Raw genomic sequence first — 6,000 nt, 5'->3', positions numbered from 1 at the left:
ATTGCAGTTTTGTGGTCCAATGCAGCCTGTTATTAGTCCAAATAGGCCCATTCAAGCAAATGTTATGTATTTTTTTGCCTAAATTTGCATTTCCAAGCACAAAAATGTCTAAATGAACTAACACAAATAGTCGTTTATCTCGTTTATGGGGGTTAATTGGTTCCATATATTTCCAGAATATGATCCTAATTTATGACTCTCTAAATGTTGTTTTTACCATTATTAGAGCCCTCTAGGCATGAAATAACACCCGCAAAGTCACCTTTACACTCCTATTATTCTTTGTTTGGACTAATGCGCAGGCTACAGGATCACGGCAGGGACACAAGAGACGGCTGTCGCTCATAGCATACAGCGAGCTACCTAGTTTTATTTACTTGTTCTAAACTTAAGTGTTTCAAACGAAGTGGGGAAGAGGGACAAAGTAAGAAGCCAACAACTTACCACTTCCACAAGGAATGAGAGGAGCAGACTACATGCAGTATTAAGGAATGTAAGGTAAGGCATGTGTCTCGTCAAGGTAACATTACTGACCAGAATACGACATATAACTTGTCTGCCATAGCCAACCATGAAGCAGCCATCATTTATTCATTCATGTTGGAAAAACTGCAACAGAGTGAAGGACGACTGTATCAGGCATTAGGAGATGCACTCAAAAACGTTGTGATATGTCGTCTTCTACACTGGTCACTAGGTGCCAGTAATGTTACACTGATGAGACAAAATAGCCACCGCAGGAAGTACTGTACACAACAGGAAGTACAAAGATGAGCAAGACATGCTAACATGTGTGAGTCTACATTACGTCTTATTTTCTGCTATCATGTCTACTACATTGGGTAATAGGAGTGTAAAGATGACTGTAGGGGTGTTATTTCATGTCCAGGGGGCTCTAATCATGTTAAAAAGCATATTTAGAAGCTTGTAAACAGGTTTTCTATGCTCTAACTACCAAAACAAAAGTAGGAACCCTACTTGGCGGAAATTCACTTATACCTTATCGAACTGTGAGAAAGGAGGGACTGCTGTATTTTAAAAATGTGCTTTTACTTCAGTCTGTACTTCCTACTTGATCCATGTTAGCATAAAGCTAACCAGCGCCCTCTTGACGAGAGTGGAAACAGGTGCTTTGGATGACACCTTCATCCATCCCATCCCGGCCGTCCTGTTCACCCCCCCAGCGGATCGCTTGCAAACTATTTGTGGTGCAGATGAAGACATTACTGGGTAACGCTGAGCCAACATGTCTTGCTCGCGCACGCTTTATTTTTACACTGATGCCCACGCATGACATGATCTCATGTTTTCAAAGCTTATAATAAGCTAATAAAGCTTTCATATCTTCACTTTATTGATGAACAGATGCTTTATGATGCGTATGGCGTGCGTTAACGTGCAGTTATGCTGCCATCTAGTGGACAGAGATGGAACAGCAAGCTACTCAGACAGTCCCAGTGTCATGTGTTTGTGAGCGAGGGCAAACGTAGTGATGGAGAAACCGAAGCTTTCTGAAGCAGTGAATCAATATGAAGCAATGTGTCGAAATGGTTCAGTGTTATGAAGCATTTGCCACGAATCAGTGTGGTGAGTCACGACACTGCTTCACCACTGCTTTCTGTACCACTGAAGCAAATGTGTTGAAATGGTTCAGTGCTTCGAGGCATTTGACACAATTCAGTGTGGCGACATCTGCTGGACAAAAATATATTGAACTTTCATATAAGCAAAGGACAAAGTGTCATCTGATCAACAAAACCTGTGGGTGGTATGGTTGTTACATAGCTTGCCTAACGTGCAAGCAACAGCAGGTTAGACTCCTGGCCTGAAGTCTATTTTTTATTCTTCCCCCAGATGAATTAAAAAAAAAAAAAAACGATAACAAAAAAAAAAGCTGTTGTGTTACTTTTAAATGAAAAACGGAAATGCTTGTGCAATAGGGAACTCTTGATGGTAGGTGTATAGAATGCTAGTGACACTGGGATGGGGATTTGGGTGTTTCACACATTTTTATTTAAAAACAAAATCATCTCAGCAGCATTTGGTTTCAGCCGGTTACTCTTTTTGCTAATGACCTCTCCAGCTTTTGAGAATATCTCTCACATGGCACAGCGGTGGCAGGCATATGCAAATAAATCTTTGACTGCAAGATGGGGATAAAGAGTTCCAGAATTTCAAATGCTCTAAATCCTTTATCCTCAACCACAGAAAATGGCTGGCAGTCCTGCACAATCATGTCCACCAAGGCCTCATCCAGCTCAGCCTGTCGTCCTTGAAACAATGTGACCAATGTAAATAGTTACTCACATATAACTTATAATATAATATAATGTCATGTATATTTTATATTTTATATTTTAAGCTTTGTTTTATCTTTTGACTATACGATATAAATACACGACAGTTGCCATAGGCTTACCTTGTCTGCTTACTCCAGAAGCAGCTGGAGCAGTAGGAGCAGCTGGATTGGGTGTTGTTTCGGGGTGTTTAGAGCGCAAGTGCCTTAACATTGAGGATGTGTTATTAGTGAATGCCAACTCTTGAGCACAGAAATAACACTTGACCCTTTTTGGTGCAATAAGGTCAAAGTGCTCCCACACATATGACCTGGCTCTGTTAGTTGGCCTTCCCTCCATTCTCCCTATTTGGCCTCACTCTCTACAACGACACCATCACTCACACACTTAATACTCTCACACAAACAAACAAACAGACAAACGAACAAATATACAAACTGGCAGACAGACAAACACAAAAACTAACGTGTGTGTGTGTGCGTATTATATAAATCAGTGTATAGTGTGTCAATGAATGCCTATACTATGTGCAATTGCAAATGAATCTAATGTGTAATCTGATCTAACTTCACTTTACTCTCCCTCGTTCTCAATATGACGTAATGCGCACAAAAGCTCTCCTCACAACCCACAACATTTTGAGGGATATTTCCCCTTTTTATAAGCATTGTGAGTTTGACTGAACCAAATTGACTGACTCGACCCCTCCCTACCTGAGTCACACGTCGACGGTCACGGTCGACACACGTGTGACGTCACAACGCTTCGCTTCCGCGGCCAGGTGATTTTCCACTGAATGAAGCGAGACATCGGTACAAGGTATCAGGATACTTGTTGCTGCGAGCGCTCGACACTTGTCGAGCGTCTGCTTCGAGCGTGACGTCACTAGCTGTTCCACCGGATCCAGCGAGACATCGGGACGACTGATTGTGATACTTCTGCCGCGAGCGCTCGACACTTGTCTCGAGCGTCTGCTTCGAGCGTAACATCACTAGCAAACAGGTAGCGCCAAAAGTAAGACAAAATAAGACAAAGAGGTTTTGCTGTACTTTGACCAACGTTCCACCTTATTGAAGGTAAAGAGCGTCTTCCACACGCAGCGTTGCTAAAGGTCAACCAAGGAAGTGTGTATGCAAATGATCTGACGTCTGCATTGACACACCTCAACTTCAGGAAGTTTCTGGGTTATTTATTCGTCTTTTTGGTCAACATCCGGACAACAATAAAAGTCACGCTGATTCAGAATCAGACATTTTGTGATTTTTACTTCTGTGCAATTTTTGCTAGAGAGTCCCATTTTATTTTCACTGGGGATTTTCTGTCTTTTTGTTTAATTTATTATGTAGTTAGTTTAGACAGGGACAGGGACAGGGACAGGGACAGAGACAGGAACAGGGACCAGATAGATAAGATAGATTTCCAGCAGCTCTGCAAAAATGTCATAATGACCTTAAATCACAAAATAAAATAAAACAACCACGGCAAGATGTTGACAAGAAAACGAAGAAAGTAGAATAAGAATAAAGAAACATGGGAGCAATCACGTGCAATAATACATAGTAATAACAATATTCCATGATAATAATAGTTAATAATAATAATAATAATAGATAATATAGTTCATGTAATCAGAGAAAAGACCTATTAGGCATAGAAAACCTGTTTACAACCTTCTAAATGTGCTTTTTAAGATTATTAGAGCCCTCTACACATAAAGTAACACCCTTATAGTCCCCTTTACATTTGTATTACCTAATATAGCTTATGTAATCAGAAAAAAAGACATATTAGACACAAATAACAGGCTCACATGTTAGCAGTTCCTTGTTTTTTTCTTGACAGCGTACTTAGGCCAGTACAATATGGCGGCTTTAAATGTCTTTACACTCGAATTACTCGATATAGCAGACAATAAGAGCAAACAAAGTACAGTGGTACCTCACCCTGGTTGACGTCCGCCTCGGTTAGCGCGTTTTTCGGTTAACATCCCAAATGTTTGCTAAAATTTTGCCTCAGCTTGCCTTTGCCCACTTGTTTAGCGTCCAAAATACCTTCCGGTTTGTTTACTCCACCATCTTGGATCACACACTCAAGACGAAATCTCGCCATACATGCGTTGTGGGCCGCGGGTGCCATTTAAGCGTTTGTTTTTATCGGAGTTGTAGAGAGATGCGCGATGTAACAAACACATGGACCGCACAAAGACTGTACCGAGACAAAGGTGAAAGACCTCCCAGTGTTTCAGACGTATGTAAATGTGGTGGGAGTGGCTCCGTGCACACACATCTACTCTGGTTCCCGCGTAACAGTCTCATCATCCCGGCGGTGCGTCTCATTTTACATCCATAACACTCACTTCTGCTTCCAACAACAAAACATAAGCATTCAGACGTACTGTAGCATGTTCACGCCATCCACAGGCAAACGTAGCACACCTTATAAGGCATCCTCGCCGGCGAGCTTCCTGCCAGCGTTTTTTTTCATTTTCTATATTAAAGGGCAAGGTACGTGTTTATTGGTTGTAGAACATTTTTATTTAGTTTGATATATTTTTTTACATTTTGGTAAATTGCAGAATTGTGTGTTTATTTTGTGTTTTTTTGTTAACTGACGGCATTGCATCATTTTTTGCATGTAAAACTATAACTATTGTCTATAAAATGTGTTTTGCGTTACATTTTTGGATGTCTGGAACGGATTAATTGGATTTACATTATTTTCTATGGGAAAATTTGCTTTGGTTAGAGTCTGTTTTGGTTTGAGTCGGACCTTCTGGAACAGACTGACGTTAACCAAGGCACCACTGTATACTCTTCATGACACAATAGCAGCTGGAAAGACAAGTCAAGTATGAATGAACTGGAGTAAAACACCCTGGTGTGAGTGGTGTCTTGCTAGTTGTACACACAAGTCATCATGCTTGGACTTGCTGGTGAAGACATAAATAAAAGAATGTAACGTGTGTTTTACTTTACAGCAAGTTGAAGAAAAGCACTTCTTCTCCCTGGCGTTCAACTCCACCTGATTTTATTCTTTATTTATATATGACTTCTCTTTTCAGCTACAATTCTTATTTTACAGTTTTATTCACTGAAGTTGTCCTAAGAAAATATATGTGAACATTGGAACTGCAGTCGTCCCTCACTCACATGGCGCCCTCACTCTATCGCGTTTTTTCAGTTAAAGAAAGAAAGACAGTTAAAGAAAAAAAGTATGTTCAAGCAAATTTTACTTATTCTTGGCCTAAATTTCAAGCATAAAAATGGCTAAATGAACTGATGAAATGAAGTAAAATACAAATACACGGCAAGAAGCATTCAAATTGTAAACATAGTACTGTACTGTGTCTGCCTAGGGAACTCATTTATTGTGACACAGCTGGACATAAATGCTTGGTGCCTGGACGACAACGCACGGTCGCAGGAGTGAAATAAGCACGAGTGACTTAATTTGTGTTGATCATTGCACTTTTGTTGACCACTGGGCCACACTTTGGACACCCACGCTCCTGGCTATCTTTAGCATTTAACATAAAAAGGTGTCGTTTACCTGCATCTCCTGAAAGATGACGAAGCCTCAGTTGGATGATTCTCTTCAGATGAAGTCCAGCAGCAAACACGTTGAATCCACAACGTAAATCACTTTCCATGTGCATCACTTCATGTGGAAAAGATGTGCATGTCACTAAGAGCTTTATGATGAA

The sequence above is a fragment of the Dunckerocampus dactyliophorus genome, chromosome 9 (assembly GCF_027744805.1).
Source record: "Dunckerocampus dactyliophorus isolate RoL2022-P2 chromosome 9, RoL_Ddac_1.1, whole genome shotgun sequence".
Classification (NCBI taxonomy): domain Eukaryota; kingdom Metazoa; phylum Chordata; class Actinopteri; order Syngnathiformes; family Syngnathidae; genus Dunckerocampus; species Dunckerocampus dactyliophorus.
This window is presented reverse-complemented; position numbering follows the sequence as displayed.